This window comes from Hyla sarda, chromosome 11 (assembly GCF_029499605.1).
Source record: "Hyla sarda isolate aHylSar1 chromosome 11, aHylSar1.hap1, whole genome shotgun sequence".
NCBI lineage: Eukaryota > Metazoa > Chordata > Amphibia > Anura > Hylidae > Hyla > Hyla sarda.
This window is the reverse complement of record NC_079199.1, coordinates 104,496,109-104,520,033: the sequence shown is the minus strand read 5'-3', so window position 1 is coordinate 104,520,033 and position 23,925 is coordinate 104,496,109. Positions and strand designations below refer to the sequence as shown.

The following is a 23,925-nucleotide window of genomic DNA, read 5'->3' as shown; positions in this document are numbered from 1 at the left end:
ATACCCCTGTCCTCCTGCTCTGCCTGCGGACGTATCGATCTAGGTGGCTCATGATGAGCATTGCTGGAGGACACATTGAAAGTAACGTGCGTTTCATCCAATGTCACTATATTAGCATGACGGCCTGCCCTACCCTGCAGGAACTATACTAGTCACCTCCAGTTATCACCAAGCTGCCAAATACCTGGGACTGGGTCAGCGCCTCCTCCCCATACCTCCTCTAGCCAAGAGCCTCCAAACAGGAGACATGACTGCTCTGGAGATGCCAGGGTAGGGGGTGGGGAGTGCGCCTCTTATCTAACCTGTAATTACCCATAGTTATCCAGGATACAGGATGCCGACCATAGAAAATAATCTCCATGTGCAACAGCGTGACCTCAGGAGGGGCTGGGACCCTTTTACAGGGATTTGCTGTTCTCCAGGTGGAAGACCAAGGCTCAAAAATAGGATTGCCATCTTTCGTGCTGAAAAATACCGGCCATGCTAATTTGCATAATTAATTATATAAGCGTGACATCACATAATTAATTATATAAGCGTGACATCACAGGATACACACGTGCAGGGGGGAAATTGTGTCCTATTCTGACCCCTATAACTTTTTTATTTCTCCTTCTATGGGAATGTATGAGGGCTAATTTTTTGTGCCCCGATCTGTAGTTTTGAACAGGACCATTTTTGTTTTGATGTGAGTTTTTGATAACTTTTTTTAATTTAAATTCGGGAGTTACATTTAGTTACTAACTACAACTCCCAGCATGCCCTGATGCAGCCTGTGGCTGAGCAGCTGCCCCAAACGAAAACTAAAACTCCCAACATGTTGGACTATATAGTATAGGTCAGTGTTTCCCAACCAGGGGTGCCTCCAGCTGTTGCAAAACTACAACTCCCAGCATGTTGGACTATATAGTAGTATATAGTATAGGTCAGTGTTTCCCAACCAGGGTGCCTCCAGCTGTTGCAAAACTACAACTCCCAGCATGTTGGACTAAATAATAGTATATAGTATAGGTCAGGGTTTCCCAACCAGGCGTGCCTTCAGCTGGCGCAAAACTACAACTCCCAGCATGTAGGACTATATAGGAGTATATAGTATAGGTCAGTGTTTTCCAACCAATGGTGTCTCCAGCTGTTGCAAAACTACAACTCCCAGCATGCCCGGACAGCCAACGGCTGTCCGGGCATGCTGGAAGTTGTAGTTTTGCAACAGCTGGAGACACCACTGGTTGGAAAACACTGGTATAGTATATGGTGCATAGTATATGGAGGATTGGATAGATAAAAAACGGTCATTGCGTTGCCGGTATTTTTAATATAAAAATACCGGCAGGGTGTCCAAAATACTGGCTGTGGCGGTAAAATACCGACCAGGTAGCAACCCTACTCAATAACTTCTGTGTGTGAACATAGCCTTAGGCTGGGTGCACACCTTATTTTGGTCAGTATTTTTAGCCAAAAATAAACAGACACAAAAAAAAGTACAATGGAAAGATTTGCCCTATCTTATTTGTGTTTGGGACCCACTGCTGGTTTTGGCTACATAGGATCTCTTCCTCAGGTGGGGGGTGGACTTGAGGTAGAGATCAGTTTGTGAGGGGGGCTTCATTTGTCAGCTTCATCTAGAGGCAGGACGGGGGTCTCCCTTACATCTATGGTCGGACAGCGCCCCTCTCCCGGTGGTCCTATCTGGTGGGCAGTGCACACGTTGTACACATTACTGCGCAGAATTTACCTCATAGAATTCATTATCTTGGCTCCAACAGACGGCAAAGAAGGACATAGAATCACATGACCGGCGTGTTATTATCAGGGTGCTGTGAACCCCGGAGCCTTCGTCTTAGTTCAGAACTTGGTGCCTAAATATGAGGATAAATAATTGTCAGCGACCAAGACATAAGATTTAATAACGTACAGACATGTTACCCAGAGCAAACAATGAAATCATGTGTATACCAAGTCTGAGCGATTTGTCACATCCCTATCTTATATAAAGGATAGCCTTATGTCTATCTCAATCCCTGAAGGATAGCTTTATGCATATCTCTATCTTATATGAAGGATAGCCTTATGCCTATCCCAACCTCTATGAAGGATAGCCTTATGCCTATCCCTATCTTATATGAAGGATAACCTTATGCCTATCCCTATCTTATATGAAGGATAGCCTTATGTCTTTCCCAATCCCTGAAGGATAGCTTTAAGCATATCTCTATCTTATATGAAGGATAGCCTTATACCTATCCCTATCTTATATGAAATATAGCCTTATGTCTATCTCTATCTTATATGAAGGATAGCCTTATGCCTATCTCTATCTTATATGAAGGATAGCCTTATGCCTATCCCTATCTTATATGAAGGATAGCCTTATGCCTATCCCTATCTTATATGAAGGATAGCCTTATGTCTATCCCTATCTTATATGAAGGATAGCCTTATGCCTATCCCTATCTTATCTGAAGCATAGCCTTATGCCTATCTCTATCTTATATGAAGGATAGCCTTATGCCTATCCCTATCTTATATGAAGGATAGCCTTATGTCTATCCCTATCTTATCTGAAGGATAGCCTTATGCCTATCTCTATCTTATATGAAGGATAGTCTTATGTCTATCCCTATCTTACAGACTTATGTCTATCCCAGTGATCTATAAGCCCCATCAAAACAAAAATTGTACTGATAAAAACTACAAATCATAATGCAAAAATGGAACCCTCATACAGTCTGTGAATCTACTATAATATATAAAAAGAAGTTAATAGGGGTCAGAAGAGGACAATTTTAAGCAGATTTTTTTTTTTTTTTTTAAAGATTAGATTTTTTAGGTAGTAAATTAAAACAGAGTAAAAATGTGTCATTTAAATCGAAAAGTGCTTAACCGTGCTGAATCAAAAAACTCCCCCAGTGCTCCTTCCCACGTTACTGCACTGCACCATAGAGCAATGCAACAATGCCAGAGAAGTGTGCAGACTACACTATACCAGGCCAGGAGAGTGTGCGGACTACACTGTACCAGACCAGGAGAGTGTGCAGACTACACTATACCAGGCCAGGAGTGTGTGCGGACTACACTATACCAGGCCAGGAGAGTGTGCGGACTACACTATACCAGGCCAGGAGAGTGTGCGGACTACACTATACCAGGCCAGGAGAGTGTGCGGACTACACTGTACCAGGCCAGGAGAGTGTGCGGACTACACTGTACCAGGCCAGGAGAGTGTGTGGACTACACTGTACCAGGCCAGGAGAGTGTGCGGACTACACTGTACCAGGCCAGGAGAGTGTGCGGACTACACTGTACCAGGCCAGGAGAGTGTGCGGACTACACTGTACCAGGCCAGGAGAGTGTGCGGACTACACTATACCAGGCCAGGAGAGTGTGCGGACTACACTATACCAGGCCAGGAGTGTGTGCGGACTACACTATACCAGGCCAGGAGAGTGTGCGGACTACACTATACCAGGCCAGGAGAGTGTGCGGACTACACTATACCAGGCCAGGAGAGTGTGCGGACTACACTATACCAGGCCAGGAGAGTGTGCGGACTACACTATACCAGGCCAGGAGAGTGTGCGGACTACACTATACCAGGCCAGGAGAGTGTGCGGACTACACTATACCAGGCCAGGAGAGTGTGCGGACTACACTATACCAGGCCAGGAGAGTGTGCGGACTACACTATACCAGGCCAGGAGAGTGTGCGGACTACACTATACCAGGCCAGGAGAGTGTGCGGACTACACTATACCAGGCCAGGAGAGTGTGCGGACTACACTATACCAGGCCAGGAGAGTGTGCGGACTACACTATACCAGGCCAGGAGAGTGTGCGGACTACACTATACCAGGCCAGGAGAGTGTGCGGACTACACTATACCAGGCCAGGAGAGTGTGCGGACAATACTACACCAGGCCAGGAGAGTGTGCGGACTACACTATACCAGGCCAGGAGAGTGTGCGGACTACACTATACCAGGCCAGGAGAGTGTGCGGACTACACTATACCAGGCCAGGAGAGTGAGCGGACTACACTATACCAGGCCAGGAGAGTGAGCGGACTATACTATACGAAATAAGGGGATTGGATATGAATGGGAGGATTTTACCATTTGTTTATTATATTGTAATCGCATATTGAAATCACAATATTTACCTCCATAATCGCAATCACATTTGGGGAGATTTATCAAAACCTGTGCAGAGAAAAAGTTGCCCATAGCAACCAATCAACTTGCTCCTTTCATTTTTAACAAGGCCTCTGCAAAATGAAAGAAGCGATCTGATTGGTTGCTATGGGCAACTGGGCAACTTTTCCTTTGCACAGGTTTTGATAAATCTTCCCCATTGTCCCCAAATCATGCAGCCCTATTCTGTAATAATTACTCCTAAATCTCTTTCCCCAGATACTGAGGTTAGGACTGTATCACATATTCTATATTCTGTCCTTGAGTTATTATGCCCCAGGTGAATTATCTGGCATTATTTACATCAAATGTCAGTGTCCTGAGCCTGATCATGTTTCTAGTTTACATCAAATATTTGGCGTATGGTCTCCATATTCTCCATTGACTACAACCCTCTGCTGTCCTTCAGCCACTGACTAATCCATTCAACAATATGGGAGTCCAAGCTCAGTGACTGCAGATTATTGAGAAGTCTTCTATGTGGACATTGTAAGGAGTCGTACAAACATCTAGATAAGCAGTATCTACTGCACCTCCGTATACTGCAGCCATTCATCTATTATTGCTGACAACCAGCCCCAATATTATGCCTGGTGACAGCCCCTTACCTTATCCTACAGGGTCAGCTGTTCACCTCAACGCAAGTAAAACCATCCAGTGGTTACAAGGGACCAGATGTGACCGCTCTTGAAATGTTTCCTGTTGTTTGCAGACACATTAGGTGTATGGTGGATGTAGGAAAAACCTGAAGTGCTCACCACCGGATACATGAAACCCTGAATACTCCCGCACTCGTGAAGCCATGACACTGCATCACCTCCGGGTATTAACTTCTTCTTCTCTGGTGGGAATTATTTTAAAGAATTCAGCGTGAAGACTACAGTGTAGCCGGCGACAGCGAGTGACGTGGCCACACAAGTCTGCAAGTGAGCCGAACAAAAGCTGAACTTGAAATGCCTGTTTGTCAACTAGAACGGAATGAGAAGTTGTTGTCCCCCACACAACTCTGAGGTTCATGGCATAGCAACGGGTGCAAACCCCCCCAGGCCAAACTCACCACTAGGTTTAGGTTGACAAAACAAAGGCACTATGTACACACCATGGCTTATGCTGCTTTCCTGGGGTCCTAGATAGCAAACCTTGGTGGTTATAGGGTCAACAAGATGCGCAAAATCCATTCAGGAGTCCATGTAAGGTCGGTGATCACCAGCATGGCATCCACACAGCTCATCTAGACTCCTGGCTAAGAGTAGAAAATCTTGACTGCTATGTCCAGCAAAATTGGGTGAAGATCAGCACCTACAATGGTCATCACGTGGCCCTCCTGAAGTCCTAAATAGAAAACCTACCCGACCACTTTTTGGGATCAGATAGAGTAATCTGGGTGTTCCTCATCCAAAGGGGTAGTCACTCAGCTTTCTTACACTCCTAAGCGGAGATAAGAAGTCTGAAAGATGTAGGATACATATATAGAAGGATTTGCCACTCAGAAGTCTGGGAAGGATCAGACAAACCTTATGTCATATCATCTGTAGGATCAGTAGCACAAACTCTGGGACTTATATGTATGGTATGCGAGGTGCTTAGTCAGTCACATCTGGAGCCTCTTGGATCTGGGCCCAGACTTCTAGCATAGAAGTGCGAAATGTCTCGCAGGTCTAACAAGGAGGAGACAAAGCCAAGAACTTCAGCTGGCTACATACGGTGACAAGTCCGTCAAAGGTTCTGCTCCACCTGCAGCAGTAGGAGATCTCCTAACACCCAGCAATTATCTGCAGATTATTCACACCCTTTGTGTGTGCGTAAACAGGAGGCCGCATTATGCCAGGCTCCAGGATGGGGGGGGGCAATCGAATGTCACACTCGAGGGGGGGGGGGGAGTCAGGTTCTTCTACAACAGTGGTCTCCAAACTGTGGACCTCCAGATGTTGCAAAACTACAACTCCCACCATGCCAGGACATGGTGTGAGTTGTAGTTTTGCAACATCTGGAGGTCCACAGTTTGGAGACCACTGTTCTAGACAAATGGGAGGATCATAAACAGAAACCACTGAAGAGGATCGGATGGGGGGGGGGTCTTGTTACTCATCACAATCAGTTACAATATTGGGGATAATCAGTGGTTCTGCCACTGCTTATTTCAGTGTCTAGTCACCCTCCAGACTCCCGAAGGGTTATGTAGTTTTAGGTCATCTTATGATCAAATGGTCTTCATGGAATCAAATCATCTTTATAGAAGAATCATAAGGTCGGGTTCACATTTACTATAAGGTCAGTATTTTGAACCACCAATAATGGAATGATTTGCACCTTTTTCTATGTTTTGGAGCCACTTCTGGTTTTGGCTAAAAGAATACTCATTAAAAATGAGGACCGGAGACTGGCCAAGATATTATTCGTGAACCCAGCTTTAATGGGCACCGTCATTAAAAATAAATCTTTCAATATGGTGGACAGACACACACAGAGTTTTTTGCAGTTGAATCACGAGTGTTCACGAGAAGGAGCCTGGAGAAGTAGTGTTCCGATCATGAGAAGGAGCCTGGAGAAGTAGTGTTCCAATCACAACAAGGAACCTGGAGAAGTAGTGCTCTGATCACGAGAAGGAACCGGGAGAAGTAGTGTTCCGATCACGAGAAGGAGCCTGGAGTAGTAGAGTTCTGATCAAGACAAGGAGTCTGGAGAAGTAGCGTTCCAATCACGACAAGGAGCCTGGAGAAGTAGCGCTCCGATCATGAGAAGGAACTGGGAGAAGTAGTGTTCCGATCACAAGAAGAAGCTGGGAGAAGAAGTGTTCTGATCATGAGAAGAAGCTGGGAGAAGTTGCGCTCTGATCATGAGAAGGAACTGGGAGAAGTTGCGCTCTGATCATGAGAAGGAACCGGGAGAAGTAGCAATCAGATTGCAAGGAGGAGTTGGGAATTGTAGCGTTCTCTCCTGGCTACTGATGGGCTCATCATGTAAATCGATTGGGGCCTTCCAGGTCTTATAGACACAGAGCGGGACAGAACCTTGTGCCCACACGCTTATCTCCCTGCCCTTTCTCAGTCTGAGTTTGAACCCTCAGATCCTGACTGATAAAAACTCAGCTGGTCCCTAGACATATGAAAAGGTTTTGTTCATTGACAGGTCCATTTCAATGTCTACAGGTTCCGATAAGAGAGTATGACAACTTCAGGTCATTTCAAGGTAACAATGGAATATGGGGGAGCTATAATCAGGGTCAGAAAGTATCCTAATATACAACTATATAACATTCTAAAGACAAGTCCTGAGAAGGTGACACCCGACAACATATCCCCCACCTCCGATCCAGAAAGATCAAAAATGAAGCAAAACCATCACAACCAAACATGAGACCTATATGTCCTCCACCGTAATCACTTCACGTAGTGTAAAGAAGCTCCATTATCTAACAACGGGTGAAAACACGTGACAAACAGGTCCGTCTGATCAATCCATCTGCACAGTAATTGCCTCATTTGCACACAATCTGTCCCATCACTCGCTGCCCCAGAATCCACCACACAGACAACTTTGATCATTTTATGTGTGAGACAAGTGACACCGCACCCTCACCTTGCCGGCCATGACAGACCTGTAAAACTCATAAATATGACGCACGTGCTAGCAGCATATTTAGCTTGGGGGGGGGGGGGAGATCATCCTGGATTTGCTGAAAATCTACATTGTAAATCAATACGACTGATGTATTAATCTAAGTAGAGGACAAGGCATAATGCCCCCTATTGGACCCCACTGTGCTGCCATCCCTTCACATGACCGCCCACCATTCTCCTCTTCTGTAAACCGTTGATTATATGAGACTATTCGTTATAAGCATATTATATGAGACCGTACATTATATATGGTTCATTATAAGTATATTATGAGTCCGTACATTATATGAGACCGTACATTATATGAGACCGTTCATTATATATGGTTCATTATAAGTATATTATGAGTCCGTACATTATATGAGACTATTCGTTATAAGCATATTATGAGACCGTACATTATAAGTATATTATATGAGACCGTTTATTATGAGATCGTTCATTATAAGTATATTATGAGTCCGTACATTATATGCAACCATTTATAAGTATATTATATCAGACAGTACATTATATATGGTTCATTATAAGTATATTATGAGACCATACATAATGTGAGACTATTCATTATAGGTATATTATAGGAGACCGTACAATATATGAGAGCGTTCATAAGTATATTATATCAGACCGTACATTATATGAGATTTATGAGACAGTACATTATATGAGACCGTTCATTATAAGTATATTATGAGACCGTACATTATATGAGACCGTTCATTATAAGTATATTATGAGACTATTCATTATACCGTACATTATATGAGATCGTACATTATATGAGACCGTTCATTATAAAGTATATTATATGAGACCGTTCATTATATGAGACTATTCGTTATAAGTAGCTGCCGAGGACTGATTTCCTGCACCACATGTCTCCTGAGATCTGACTGTATTCTGTATAAGATGATCTCGGATCACAGGTGTGCAGACCAACATGGAGCAGAAGTATGAAGATAATGGTGTGTACTCACCCCCAGACTGGAGGACCCTCACCCCCCAGACAGGAGGACCCTCACCCCCCAGACAGGAGGACCCTCACCCCCAGACAGGAGGACCTTCACCCCCCAGACAGGAGGACCTTCACCCCCCAGACAGGAGGACCCTCACCCCCAGACAGGAGGACCCTCACCCCCAGACAGGAGGACCCTCACCCCCAGACAGGAGGACCTTCACCAAGGGCTCAGAACACATCCTCACTGCCCTCTAGTCTCCAGCCCAGTGATCAGGAGGCCCCTGCCCAGAAGATATCTCACTCCCAACCCCCAGCACAGTAACCCTTTCATAACCATTCACACATGCTTGATAGGGGAAGAACTTGCAATTCTTCATCTTTTATAAATAGTTGCCTGCCACTCTGAACAGAGAACAATCTATGAATATTTTCATGTTTAGTTGATTTTATGCTTTTATGTATTTACGTTGTTCTTGCATTGTATAAGTGTTCTGTGCGGCAAGACAGTGGTGCCCAATGGTAAGACTGAGAGGAAGGAGCCTTGTGAGGAGCAATGAGAGAGACTGGAGGCTGAGGAGACATGGGGCAGGAGGACTGGAGGCTGAGGAGGCAGGGGGACTGGAGGCTGAGGAGACACGAGCCAAGGGGACTGGAGGCTGAGGAGACGCGGGGCAGGAGGACTGGAGGCTGAGGAGACGCGGGGCAGGAGGACTGGAGGCTGAGGAGACGCGGGGCAGGAGGACTGGAGGCTGAGGAGATACGGGCAGGGGGACTGGAGGCTGAGGAGACACAGGGCAGGGGGACTGGAGGCTGAGGAGACGCGGGGCAGGAGGACTGGAGGCTGAGGAGACGTGGAACAGGAGGACTGGAGGCTGAGGAGATACGGGGCAGGGGGACTGGAGGCTGAGGAGACGCGGGGCAGGGGGCCTTGAGGCTGAGGAGACACGGGGCAGGAGGACTGGAGGCTGAGGAGACGCGGGACAGGAGGACTGAAGGCTGAGGAGACGCGGGGCAGGAGGACTGAAGGCTGAGGAGACGCGGGGCTGGAGGACTGAAGGCTGAGGAGACACGGGGCAGGAGGACTGGAGGCTGAGGAGACGCGGGGCAGGAGGACTGGAGGCTGAGGAGACACAGGGCAGGAGGTATACAGCAGTGTATATAATATTAACCCCTCAGGTATACAACAGTGTATATATTATTAACCCCTCAGGTATACAGCAGTGTATATATTATTAACTCCTCAGGTATACAGCAGTGTATATATTAACCCCTCATGTATACAGCAGTGTATATTCTATTAACTCCTCAGGTATACAGCAGTGTATATTCTATTAACCCCTCATGTATACAGCAGTGTATATATTATTAACCCCTCAGGTATACAGCAGTGTAGATATTATTAACCCCTCAGGTATACAGCAGTGTATATATTAGTAACCTTAAGGTATACAGCAGTGTAAATATTATTAACCCCTCAGGGTATTTTTGGAATTAAATGACACCACACAATGAAACCACAGGAAGCTGCGACCACAGATGTAAACATGACAGTACCTGTGTGTAATCTCCTCATCATCCTCATGTTACTCATCGTCTCCTACAGGGATAAGATCACCAGGTGCCCACAGGGGGCGCTCTTACTATGTCTTACCTATATAAAGAATAAAATAAAGAAAGAGGTGCGCCCCTAGTGTAGCATTGTTTTGTATGCGTTACTGCACATATGGTAAATCTCCTTACCAGAGCGTGTTATGCTGACAGCACAGTACCTGGGATTGCCTCTAGACTCACTTTGTAGTCCTGGATATGGGATGGTGGCTGCCTCCACGTCCAGCCCGATGCACAAGGAGTGTATCAGTGAAGAATTCAGCAATACAAAAGAAAACTGGGACGTGTGGACTGGCACCTCTCCCAAATAGTAAAAGTTAGATGCCAAAAATTTGTCCAAAGATATTTATTAGAACGAGGGTGCAGCTTAAAAGTTTCAAACTAAAGCCGAGGTCTTCGTCAGGCAATGTGTGATACAAAGACAATTCGTGCCAGATAAAAAAAAGTCTCTCATAGACTACTGCCGGGTCAGGGTCCATACAGAGATTGATAACACAATCTGATAATACAATAATAATATACATAAAGATATATATATATATATATATATATATATAAACATTTAAACATGAATGCATAAAAATGATTGATAAAAATAATGATTTAAATAACATTTTCAGATGTTGGTAACATTTAGGCTAAGTTTCCACTTGTTTTTTTTTTCTGGCAGTTTTTGAAAAACCATCAGTGCAATTTTTGAGCCAAAGTCAGAAGTGGATCCATAAGGGAGGAGAAGTGTAAATCCTTCCTTTTATATATCCTATTCCTTTTGAATACATTTCTGGCTTTGGCTTAAAAACTGCAGTGGCGGTTTTCCAACAACTGCCAGAAAAAAAATCAAGTGGAAAAACGTAGCCTCATTGTGCCTGCGATGCTATTATCACAATGTTCCTGCCATTTTTATTTTTTGTAAATAGGCGCATCGTCGCAATTTTTGGTCTTTGCGCAATTTTTTGGCACCTTTTGCTTATATGCCATTTTAACATAAAAAATGTCCGAATTCCATTTTTGACTTAGGCAGTGGAAGATATTTACTATATGCGTCTTTTTGACACACATTAATTGACGCATATAATTCAAAAAAATTTGCAAATATAGACCAGGGTGAAGGTAACCTTTCAAAAATATCGGCAGAACCCTTTGGCTGTCCGGGCATGCTGGGAGTTGTAGTTTTGCAACAGCTGGAGGCACCCTGGTCGAGAAACACTGCATATACATATGTGTTTCATATGAAACAGCTGGAGACACTCAAAGTGAGTTACACACTGCATTCTGCTATTACTCTATGAATGAAACTGAAGGTTGTAGGGCTCCACCTGTTTTCACTTTGGAGTGATTGTAGCCAAACGATTTTGCCATTTAGGAGTGAAAGGTTGTGGAGATCCACCTGTTACCAATCAAAGGGAACTGGTAATTGTTACTACACACACAGTGTTGCTGTTCACCTTAATGTAGGATTATTTGTGAATGGGACTGGTAGTTGTTGTTCCAAACATACGATTTTGCTGTTCGGTTTGTTATGAGGTTATTTCTGAATGGAGCTCAAAGTAGTAAGGAAGCCATAAAAGAGGTGAGTTTTAGAGCATTGCAAGTGGCCGGATGATAAAATTATTTATACTATTATGTGCTATACATATAAATAACAATGTATGAAAATACAGGATACAAAAATAAATGCATTGTAATAATAATAATGATAAAATAATTTAGAAAAGGGGTTAGGATAAAAAGTTAAATGTTGAATGTACTAACGGCAGTGTGAAAGTAGCCTTACCTTGCCAGCAGGCTCAGGTGAAGGGGCTCTCAGTGGGTTTGACGTTTTCCTGGTGTCCTCTGCGCTGCACTTGAGAGAGGCTGCGGGCACTGACAAGCAACGTCAGGAGCATCATAGACACTGTTGGCAGCCGCCACTCACAGCCTTTCAGTAAGTTCAGCGCAGAGGACGTCAGAAAAACCACAAACCTGCTGAGAGCCCCTGTACCTGAGCCTGCTGGCCAGGTAAAAAAAAACAGGGGTAGAAATGAATGGGAAAAGTGATGTTGCACAAGGAGTGGGGGGGGGGGTATAATTTGGCACAGGGGGAATAAAATGGCACTGGGGGATTAAGGGGGGAATGAAATTGCACAGGGAGAATAAAATGGCATGGGGGATAAAGGGGGGGATGAAATGACACAGGGAGAATAAAATGGCATGGGGGATAAAGGGGGGGATGAAATGACACAGGAGGGGGATCAAAGGGTATGATATGGCAAAGGGGGTTCAAGGGGGGGAGGAATGAAGTGACATTGGAGGGATCAAGAGGGGGAATAAAATGGCCCGGGGGGATTAAAGGGTACAGGGGGTTGATTAAACAGCACTGGGAGATTGTTATATTGTCTTTAATTATGTTTTATAGGTAATTACACTCTGGAGTGAGTACAGGACTGTATTCGGTCATTTAGGAAAAAAAATGTGAGCCTTTTTTTCCCCCCCCAATCGGGAACATCTCTCAATAGTGAACAGTTTTTTTTCCCCTGTGAGTGTCTGCTATTAAGAGATTCTAGTGTGTGTGTATATGTATGTATATATATATATATATATATATATATGTGTGTGTATATGTGTGTGTGTATGTATGTATGTATGTATATATATATATATAAAATATAGAATACTGCAGTATGAGGCAATGAATAGAAGATTCAACAAGCAAATAAAAAATAAAAAAAAAGGTAAGTAATGCAAAACTTATTGTGAATAGTAGGGATGTTAGTAATATATTTGCTGTCGTCATAAGGCTAAGTTTCCACTGGGTTTTTTCTCTGGCAGTTTTTGGAAAACAGTGGTCTCCAACCTGCGGACCTCCAGATGTTGCAAAACTACAACTCCCAGTATGCCCGGACAGCCAACGGCTGTCCGGGCATGCTGAGAGTTGTAGTTTTGCAACATCTGGAGGTCTGCAGGTTGGAGACCACTGGTCTATAAGATAGCTTCCACTACTAAGCCTGTAAAGTAAATGGGGGGGGGGGGGGGGGGGGGGAACACTTTTTAAAAAAATCCTTTATTTCAAAAAAACACTCCCCCACAGCCCTTGTTAACCATTTTATTAAAATAAAAATGATTTTAGAGCAGCAGAGCAGAGGAGGAATCGTACAAAGTGGTGTTGTGAAGTGATTAATTGTTTTTTGCTTATGTGAGCCAAATTTATTAGCCCCCTTGTGATATTATGATAAATATGTTGCTCATAAGCAAAACCAATGTAAAAAAACGACTTCAAAACTCACTTTCCAAAGACCGCAATGATAAATCTCCCCCATAGGTGGGGTATTATAAGGGTTGGTACCTGGACATGCAGGGGCGCTTGGTGTTCACCATAATCTGAGATTTACCTGTCCCTGTATTCTGCCGGTGCTGGAACGAAGACAATGGCGCAGTTGTTCCCTCTTTCAGGGGATCTACGATGTTGCGCCACCTTATGCAATGCTGAACCTGCTGACCGACCGGAACAATATGCACATTTATGCAGAAATGAGGGTATTTTTAGTACAGAGAAGAAATGGAGAAGCGGCATCATTCATGTCCCCAGTATACCAGGGATATCTAGAAATACTACAGACTCATTGTGTTTAGAAAAGCGGCAATGGCTTCTATTCACAAAAAAATATGTGAGGTTTTGGCATTACTATATATAGGAAAGAGGAAAGAAAAATGCTGACTGGACCTGAGCCCCTCACCCACTATATAGCATTGAGTAGAGAGGGTGTGCGGTATAATACATGGCACTGCTGGACCTCACTTATCCTATGTATCTCATATATATTTATCTCCTATCTATCTACTGTATCTATCATCTAGATTTGCGTGCACAGTCTGTTCTTCACCTTACATCCCTGTAAGGTGGTATGCACCAATTTCTTGGTTGTAGTCACCGATTGGTGTTAGTATCACTGAAGGAGCATTAGTGTAGTCAGGACAGGAGCCAAGGGCCATCACTAGTCTAGGATGCCACAGGCAGTAGGATAAGATGGCAGTATAGTCAGGGGATGACCAGGACATTGAACCATGAACTAAACTACAGGTACCAGATGAACAATCATATGGGCAAGACTAGAACAAAATCCAGGAACAAGTCAGGGGAAGGGTTAAGTTTAAGGGCTATTCCGGCCAAATACATTTTATCCCCTATCCAAAGGATAGGAGATAAGATGGGACCCCCGTGATATCCGTGCAGCACACGCATTCTATGCGGGGCTATGTCTCCAGTCTTGGAAACCTGTTTGTTTCCGGGACTGGAGACGTGATGTCACGCCCCCTCCCACAGAGATGAACAGAGGGGGCATGGCGTGATGTCACGTCTCCAGTTCCGGAAACAAATAGGTTTCCGAGAATGGAGACGCAGCCCTGCATAGAATGCCAGTGCTACACGGAGATCACAGGTGTTCCCAGCGGCGGTCCTAACCCACCCCCGGCGATCAGACATCTTATCCTCCAATGCTTTGGATAGGGGATAAGATGTATTTGGCCGGAATGCCCCTTTAATATACAAGTAAAGTACAATCCAGATCCAGGAAAAAGAACAAGGAAATGGTCGGTTGATATGTTCTGTAGACCTTCTCATGGGAAGATTTAACAGACTTGGAGACATGACTGTGGTGCCAAACGTCGCCTAAGATCACAGCTTTGATCAGTTGTCCTTATAGGGCATTAGCAAAAGTTTGAAGGAACTGTTCATGAACCGGGTTGATATTTGCTCTAGACCTTCTTCAAGAGAATATTTACCAGATGACCTGGAGACGTGGCTGTTCTGGGCAAACTCAGCCCAAGTTAGCAGCTCTGAACAACAGATGGACATTAGAACAAGGTTTGAAGAAACTGCTCATGGACCTGGTTGGTTGGTTCCATCTGACTATGACTGTGAGAATAATGACCAAGGGAACATCAACTGTGATTAAAAATGTTCTGCAGAACTTTAATACAAACTTGAAACAATGTGGGATGGGAGTCCATGAGTGCGAAATATTCTCTGAAGAACATATGAGCCAATTGTGGAGATGATGGCAGTCCTGGCAGTGGTATGAAGTAGAGGTTTTAGTTAATGGTCCACAACCAAAAGGTTGGACTAAAGGGAAATTGGTGATGAAATCCACTGAGATCTGTCCAAGGCTTGGTTGGGAGGGGTTTGGCTGGACGAGACCTGGCGGTGCCTGTCTGGTTGGTTTAGACTGAACACATACAGTACGAAAGAAAACAAAATTCTGTGCCATCTAGTTTACAGCCTGGCTACCAATATAAGCAAGCGAGAAGTTCACAGGTTGACTTGACTCCTGGAATGACCTGACAGCAGAAGAGAATGAGGCTATGACAACACCATACAGCAGAGGTGAGGAGATACAAAGGGTCATCCTCTCTGACTTCCTCTATGTAAACATGGACATCGTACAGTAGAGGTGAGGAGATACAAAGGGTCATCCTCTCTGACTTCCTCTATGTAAACATGGACATCGTACAGTAGAGGTGAGGAGATACAAAGGGTCGTCCTCTCTGACATCCTCCATGGGAAACATGGAAACCATACAGCAGATGTGAGGATATACAAAGGGTCATCCTCTCTTACTTCCTCTATGTAAACATGGACATCGTACAGTAGAGGTGAGGAGATACAAAGGGTCGTCCTCTCTGACATCCTCCATGGAAAACATGGACACCGCACAGCAGAGGTGAGGAGATACAAAGGGTCATCCTCTCTGACTTCCTCTATGTAAACATGGACATCGTACAGTAGAGGTGAGGAGATACAAAGGGTCATCCTCTCTCACTTCCTACATGGGAAACATGGACACCGTACAGCAGAGGTGAGGAGATACAAAGGGTCGTCCTCTCTGACATCCTCCATGGGAAACATGGACACCGTACAGCAGAGGTGAGGAGATACAAAGGGTTGTCCTCTCTGACATCCTCCATGGTAAACATGGACACCGTACAGCAGAGGTGAGGAGAGACAAAGGGTCGTCCTCTCTTACTTCCTCTATGTAAACATGGACACCGTACAGCAGAGGTGAGGAGAGACAAAGGGTCGTCCTCTCTTACTTCCTCTATGTAAACATGGACATTGTACAGCAGATGTGAGGAGATACAAAGGGTTGTCCTCTCTTACTTGCTGTATGTAAACATGGACATCGTACAGTAGAGGTGAGGAGATACAAAGGGTCGTCCTCTCTTACTTTCTCTATGTAAACATGGACATCGTACAGTAGAGGTGAGGAAATACAAAGGGTCATCCTCTCTGACTTCCTCCATGGTAAACATGGACACCATACAGCAGAGGTGAGGACATACAAAGGGTCGTCCTCTCTTACTTCCTCTATGTAAACATGGACATCGTACAGTAGAGGTGAGGAGATACAAAGGGTCATCCTCTCTCACTTCCTACATGGGAAACATGGACATCGTACAGCAGATGTGAGGAGATACAAAGGGTCGTCCTCTCTTACTTCCTCTATGTAAACATGGACATCGTACAGTAGAGGTGAGGAGATACAAAGGGTCATCCTCTCTGACTTCCTCCATGGTAAACATGGACACCATACAGCAGAGGTGAGGACATACAAAGGGTCGTCCTCTCTTACTTCCTCTATGTAAACATGGACATCGTACAGTAGAGGTGAGGAGATACAAAGGGTCATCCTCTCTGACTTCCTCCATGGTAAACATGGGTTGAGGCATCAATTCATTTTGGGTCAATGATATGTCTCAGACTTCAGGAAGAAAATCAGATGGATCAAAGGATCTGGGAAGAACTTCACCCAGGGTTTAATCTCTATATAACAATCCAACTAGGTCATGAGAAAACAAAGGCCCATTGTGCTTTTTGTGGATTCTGCCTATGGGCAGACTGGAGGTATTCCAAATTCCTATGGCCGGTGATGATGGTCACAAGAAATTAAGTTCTCTTCAGGAGCTGTCACCATTCTACCAAGGCGGGTTTCACTGCCAGCAATTCACATTCATTAATAGAACTATTTATTTCTCAGAAGGGGAGAATTTCATAGACAACAAGCCACGCGCACAGTATTAATTTTCCCCCCCAACTGGTTGGAGAGAACTGTATCCACTCCAATTGAGCCAGCATTGTCTTCTAGAAAAAAAAAATGACCAACTGAGATCCAGATATTGGAGAGCCGGAGCAGAAGAAAAACAGGCTGATATTGTTCATGGTATATCCTCTGGATAAGCCACCAATCACTGATGGGTGAGCTGCCACTGATTGGTTGGCGCTCTCACTACACAGTGGATGGGCCCAAGAGCAGTTGGCAATGTTCTCTGTGTAGTGGTGGCACTGTATTAACCAGAATGGGAGCAGGGCTGCAGTTGCCTGGCCTCGCCATTACACGGGTTGGGGGTTTGGGTTTGAAAGCCCCGGTAAAATGAATCTCCTGTGAGTCTCGACTCTTCTCTTGGGGGTGGGCAGATCCCTGTGGTAGGACAGAAGTTGCTGACTAATTTTCCTGCTCCCCATTTTTGCACTTAGCAGAGTGATATAGGAATCCAGAACGTCAGGTTTTTCGGGTCTGTGGTGTCCATCAATGTTTTCTGCTTGATTTGGCTGAAAGGAGATGTAGAATGTGACTGATCATTGCCGTCTGCCTATTACCAGAGGCGTTAGGTGTCCAACAATCTTCCCATCACATATCTATCATCCATCTCCAATCATATTCAAAGCTTTCCAGATGTGGGTTCAGTCTGTAGACTCTCTGTAGACTGTTTCTGGAATATTCTTTGGTCTTTTCTTCATTCAGTGACAAACCGCCCCTTGGCCCCATCTCTGTTTATGTTAATAGATTTTGGGTGTGTGGTTTGCCCTGGGCCCTTGGTGTAGAAAGGCTGTATGATAGGAACATGGAAACTTCCATTGCTTATCTCATAGCTGAAGTCCATTTATAGGGGGAGGGTGAAGTGTCAGGTCTGCTGGGGTGTTTGTCCGGGTTCGTAGAATTCAGATAAAGAAGCGATTGGTTGTGGTCAGATTTGAGAATTGTGGAGTGACTATGAAGATGCCAATGCTGGCAGGGTCCATATCCACACTACAATAGTCCGCCATACTGCTGTGTACAGTGAATGTCCTTCTGAAGAGTCTCCGTGTACATGGACTCCTCAGCTTTGACATACAGTAAATTCTTTCCACTATTGTTCAGTGCTCGTTCATCGCTTGTCCTCCCCATGTGACACTTCCTTCTCTTCCTACATCTGGCACGTTCTGTTTCCATGTGTTTACTCTTCAGATGTATATATGATATATACAGGGTGGAAAATCTGGAGTAGAGGAATGTGAGGGGGAGAAGCTCCTGCAGCTGTGGCCTCTGATCCTATACCCCCCCCCCCTGACATACATTATATAGAGCAGAGGATGCTGGGAGCACATAGTTTACATCAGGAATCCACTGCTATTCACTGGTCCTGGGATCATTAAAGGGCCACACACACCATTTTATACCATTACAATGATTTGCATGTTCTGAGGAACCGTTCATATAATTAGAGAATTCTTGAGAATTTAGAATGGAAACCAGTGCAGGCGCCCTATTAGATGGGCCAAGCCACGCTGTACAGGGGCACCATCAGTAGATCAGCAGCAGACCGTAAGGCCCCGTTCACACTATGGAAATTCCACCTAGGATTTCCACTGGATAATTCCAGGAGGATTCTGTACCTCTATTCCTCCTCTGCTTGTTGTCCGTCCCATTCACTACAGCAAATTCCCAGGACTTCTCTGGCAGATTGGACATCTTCAGTCTTCTGGTGGAAGCAAATACCTTATCAGAAATTCTGCAGAATCCTATAGAAATCAATAGGAGGCTCCTGCAAGTGTAGTGGGAACAGGGCCTAAGTGACTCTGCTCCTGCACCCATTATATTGGAGGACCACCTGTGGAATCTATTGATCCTGAACACCAGAAGAGGGAATAATATGTATTCTATGTATTTAGGACTTTTTTGGGAGGTCCTCTAGCACATTTTTGACTCCACCCTCCTTAAAGATTATATATTTCTTTATATTTATTTTCACCTCTTATATTTAGGTCAGACTGGTATGGAGGCCTAACCTACAGAGGCTTCATTAAGCCTCCTCTCCCTGCCTGTTTATTAGGGGCATAAGACTCATAGGACTTGATGCAAAAGTTCTGCTTTGGCCCCTTCTCCTGCTAACCCCTAAAGTCCCCACCCCACCCCTACAGAACTTCTACATGGACATTCACTGCATTGCTCTGTCCCCAGGTTTATGCTCAGGGCAGTGTGACGTAGTGACATGGACCCTGATTCCAGCCCTGGTCACTTTGTCTCTTTTTCATAAAACACTTCTGAGCTGCAGAGGGCGCTGTTCCTTCCCTTATGTGCGCCCTGTAGTCTGCCATATTCCTGAGCTGTCACTGCCCAGCCCAGTGCCCCCTGGTGGTTGACAGCTCTCTGCTTACACTGTGCAAAGGTAAATACAAAAGAAAAAGAAGCACTCCATAGTGCATTAACCGGGCAAGTGGAATTTCACAGTCGTTTACTGGAAGCGCTTACCCGGTAAGTTGTGCTAGTGTACCAGGCACAACACTGTTGAGAGTTTCCAAAATGCAGCCAGTCCCTCCACCACAAAGGTGTAATGGTAACAGCAACCTCCAAATACTCCCAAGGGACTTCAATAGGCGCAGAAAGGATGAGGGGTAATAGTTGTATAGATGATAGCATTTATTTGCAGAACAACGTGTTTCGACGCTAGGACGTCGAACCTGAACTTGAGAAAGACGCCCGTCCTGGCGTCGAAACGTGTTGATCTGCAAATAAATGCTATCATCTATACAACTATTACCCCTCATCCTTTCTGTGCCTATACAAGTCCCTTGGGAGTATTTGGAGGTTGCTGTTACTGTGCAAAGGTAAAAAGCCACCAACCAGTGACATATGGAAGAGGACAGCGGTGGATCACCAATGCGCCAGATCATTGGAGATTCTCTGCAGCTCAGAAAGGATTCCATTAAAACTAATGCAAGAAACAAACTGCATGAGACAGCACCCTGAGCTGTACCCCAGGGACCACCTGAGCCCACTCCACATGAGGGTACTCCTATATAATAGTTCAGGAATAGTGTCCTTCTCTGTGCCCCAGACCATAATAGTGTCCTCCGCTGTGCCCCAGACCATAATAGTGTCCTCCTCTGTGCCCTAGACCATAATAGTGTCCTCCTCTGTGCCCCAGACCATAATAGTGTCCTCCTCTGTGCCCCAGACCATGATAGTGTCCTCCTCTGTGCCCCAGACCATGATAGTGTCCTCTGTGCCCCAGACCATGATAGTGTCCTCTGTGCCCCAGACCATGATAGTGTCCTCTTCTGTGCCCCCAGACCATAATAGTGTCCTCCTCTGTGCCCCAGACCATGATAGTGTCCTCTTCTGTGCCCCCAGACCATAATAGTGTCTTCCTCTGTGCCCCAGACCATAATAGTGTCCTCCTCTGTGCCCCAGACCATAATAGTGTCCTCCTCTGTGCCCCCAGACCAAAATAGTGTCTTCCTCTGTGCCCCAGACCATAATAGTGTCCTCTGTGCCCTAGACCATGATAGTGTCCTCCTCTGTGCCCCAGACCATGATAGTGTCCTCCTCTGTGCCCCAGACCATGATAGTGTCTTCCTCTGTGCCCCAGGCCATGATAGTGTCCTCCTCTGTGCCCCAGACCATAATAGTGTCCTCCTCTGTGCCCCAGACCATGATAGTGTCCTCCTCTGTGCCCCAGACCATGATAGTGTCCTCCTCTGTGCCCCAGACCATGATAGTGTCCTCTGTGCCCCAGACCATGATAGTGTCCTCTGTGCCCCAGACCATGATAGTGTCCTCTTCTGTGCCCCCAGACCATAATAGTGTCTTCCTCTGTGCCCCTGACCATAATAGTGTCCTCCTCTGTGCCCCTGACCATAATAGTGTCCTCCTCTGTGCCCCAGACCATAATAGTGTCCTCCTCTGTGCCCCAGACCATAATAGTGTCCTCCTCTGTGCCCCAGACCATGATAGTGTCCTCCTCTGTGCCCCAGACCATAATAGTGTCCTCCTCTGTGCCCCCAGACCAAAATAGTCTTCCTCTGTGCCCCAGACCATAATAGTGTCCTCTGTGCCCTAGACCATGATAGTGTCCTCCTCTGTGCCCCAGACCATGATAGTGTCTTCCTCTGTGCCCCAGACCATGATAGTGTCCTCCTCTGTGCCCCAGACCATGATAGTGTCCTCCTCTGTGCCCCAGACCATAATAGTGTCCTCCTCTGTGCCCCGGACCATAATAGTGTCCTCCTCTGTGCCCCAGACCATGATAGTGTCCTCCTCTGTGCCCCAGACCATGATAGTGTCCTCCTCTGTGCCCCAGACCATAATAGTGTCCTCCTCTGTGCCCCCAGACCAAAATAGTCTTCCACTGTGCCCCAGACCATAATAGTGTCCTCTGTGCCCTAGACCATGATAGTGTCCTCCTCTGTGCCCCAGACCATGATAGTGTCTTCCTCTGTGCCCTAGACCATGATAGTGTCCTCCTCTGTGCCCCAAACCATAATAGTGTCCTCCGCTGTGCCCCAGACCATAATAGTGTCCTCTGTACCCTAGACCATGATAGTGTCTTCCTCTGTGCCCCTGACCATAATAGTGTCCTTCTCTGTGCCCCAGACCATGATAGTGTCCTCCTCTGTGCCCCAGACCATAATAGTGTCCTCCTCTGTGCCCCAGACCATAATAGTGTCCTCCTCTGTGCCCCCAGACCATAATAGTGTCCTCCTCTGTGCCCCAGACCATAATAGTGTCCTCCTCTGTGCCCCAGACCATGATAGTGTCCTCCTCTGTGCCCCAGACCATGATAGTGTCCTCCTCTGTGCCCCAGACCATAATAGTGTCCTCCTCTGTGCCCCAGACCATAATAGTGTCCTCCTCTGTGCCCCAGACCATAATAGTGTCCTCATCTGTGCCCCAGACCATAATAGTGTCCTCCTCCTATGCATATTATGTGTCCTCCTACCATAATAGTGTATTATATAGCGGTATTATTTTGGTCTATCATTGTATTAGACTTTTCTGATATGATATTATGGTATCTGTAGTAGATGCTGCTTCTCAGGTTACTGATCAGCGCAAACACAGATGTATCCGAGCCATGCGATACTTTGAAGAGTGAATGTAATTTACTACACCAGGATCACAATAAAGGCTTAGATACGGCAGCTCAGTGGCAAATATTTGTGTAGCACAGTTTCCATCATTATCTCTCCGCATATACATCTGTAGGGATTCCCAGGGTCGGCGACGCCTTGCGCTAGCAGGGTGACTGTATCTAAGCCTCTTACGTGTGATATTATCTGCAGAACAGGTGTATCTCAGCAAATTATGTGTGATACTGACTGCAGAGCTTTGTTTCTGTACCTCAGTGTTTCCCAAACAGTGTGCATCCAGCTGTTGCAAAACAACTCCCAGCATGCCCAGACAGCCGTTGGCTGTCCGGGCATGCTGGGAGTTGTAGTTTTGCAACAGCTGGAGGCACGCTGGTTGAGAAATAACGCTCTACCCCAGATTTGTAATCCTGTCTGCCAAACTGCTGTATCTAAGTCTCTCATGTGTGATACTGTCTGTTAAGTCAATGTATCTAAGCCTGTCATGTCTAATATTTTCTGCTGAGACAGTGTATCTAAGCCTTCCCTGCGCTACATCCTCATGGTGGGAGAGATTTAGATACATGACTGAATGACAGGAGAGTCATTGGTTTAAATACGTTTTTAACTTTGAAAATTAAAACAAATAATAGCAGCGACATTTAGAGGAGCTAAATATATATATATGTATATACCGCACCATCCACCCAACATCACTCCGACATACCGCACCAGACAACTAGTCCATCCACATCTACTGCATTCCTCATATCACGTGCGCCGACCACTGAAGCCTGTAACCTTCATATGCTACTACATAGGGGCAGTATTATGATAGTTATATTCCTGTATATAGGAGCAGTATTATAGTAGTTATATTCTTGTATATAGGAGCAGTATTATAGTAGTTATAGTCTTGTATATAGGAGCAGTATTATAGTAGTTATATTCTTGTATATAGGAGGCAGTATTATAGTAGTTATATTCTTGTATATAGGGGCAGTATTATAGCAGTTATATTCTTGTATATAGGAGCAGTATTATAGTAGTTATATTCTTGTATATAGGAGGCAGTATTATAGTAGTTATATTCTTGTATATAGGAGGCAGTATTATAGTAGTTATATTCTTGTATATAGGAGGCAGTATTATAGTAGTTATATTCTTGTATATAGGAGTAGTATCATAGTAGTTATATTCTTGTATATATGGGCAGTATTATAGTAATATTCTTGTATATAGGAGCAGTATTATAGTAGTTATATTCTTGTATATAGGAGACAGTATTATAGTAGTTATATTCTTGTATATAGGAGCAGTATTATAGTAGTTATATTCTTGTATATAGGAGCAGTATTATAGTAGTTATATTCTTGTATATAGGAGCAGTATTATAGTAGGTATATTCTTG

General features: G+C 45.0%; 2 protein-coding genes across 6 annotated transcripts in view; one reads left to right on the top strand and one right to left on the bottom strand.

The window, feature by feature from the left end:
• Positions 1–23,925, top strand: part of LOC130295686 (ras-related and estrogen-regulated growth inhibitor-like protein) — an 84,901-nt gene that overhangs the window by 36,995 nt on the left and 23,981 nt on the right. The window lies entirely within an intron of this gene.
• Positions 1–23,925, bottom strand: part of LOC130295683 (toll-like receptor 2) — a 50,687-nt gene that overhangs the window by 5,158 nt on the left and 21,604 nt on the right. Inside the window, exons 1-2 of one of the 2 annotated variants that reach the window (XM_056546685.1) lie at positions 10,322–10,364; positions 1,733–1,856 (exon numbers count right to left, since the gene is read on the bottom strand). The gene's annotated coding sequence lies outside the window, so the exon portion shown is untranslated. Of the gene's footprint in view, positions 1–1,732; positions 1,857–10,321; positions 10,365–23,925 lie in introns of those variants that run through there. The other variant, XM_056546686.1, reaches the window with a different exon arrangement.